Genomic DNA, 712 nt, shown 5'->3' on the forward strand with positions numbered 1-712 from the left:
GTGGGATCTTCCTGGACGGGGGCACGACCCCGTGTCCCCTGCATTGGCAGGCGGACTCTCAACCACTGCGCCACCAGGGAAGCCCCTCTTATATTTTTAAATCAGCATTCTGTCCAGGATCATTTACCTGCCTTCCCTTCTTTCTTTAAGTGTTTACTGAGTCCCTGCTAAGTGTCAGGCACCCGTTTTAGCCCAGGTTAGTGATACCAAGAGAAATCAGGCAACCATCCATCTCCCCTTTGACTGGTCCTTCAAGACAGAACTGTTAGAATGTGTCGTCACCCCACTTGGTATTCCGTGGACGAGCCTTCCATCAACAGGTTGGAGCATCATTATGATAGAACACTTATTGAACATTTCAAAATCCCGAATTCTGGCATAGTGCTGACAGAGGGGCTGCCCTCCTGTCACTTACACTTTCTGGCAGATGAGACTGTTGCAAAGAGATGCTCAAGTTAGGGTCTGACAACCAAACGAGTGTGGAACATTTCTGTGCATTAAAAAAAGGAATGAGCGGGCTTCCCTGGTGGCGCAGTGGTTGAGAGTTCGCCTGCCGATGAAGGGGACACGGGTTCGCGCCCCGCTCTGGGAGGATCCCACATGCCGCGGAGCGGCTGGGCCCGTGAGCCATGGCCGCTGAGCCTGCGCATCCGGAGCCTGTGCTCTGCAACGGGAGATGCCACAGCAGTGAGAGGCCCACGTACCGCAAAAA

Source organism: Lipotes vexillifer, unplaced genomic scaffold (assembly GCF_000442215.2).
Source record: "Lipotes vexillifer unplaced genomic scaffold, Lipotes_vexillifer_v1.1 scaffold971, whole genome shotgun sequence".
Lineage (NCBI taxonomy): Eukaryota > Metazoa > Chordata > Mammalia > Artiodactyla > Lipotidae > Lipotes > Lipotes vexillifer.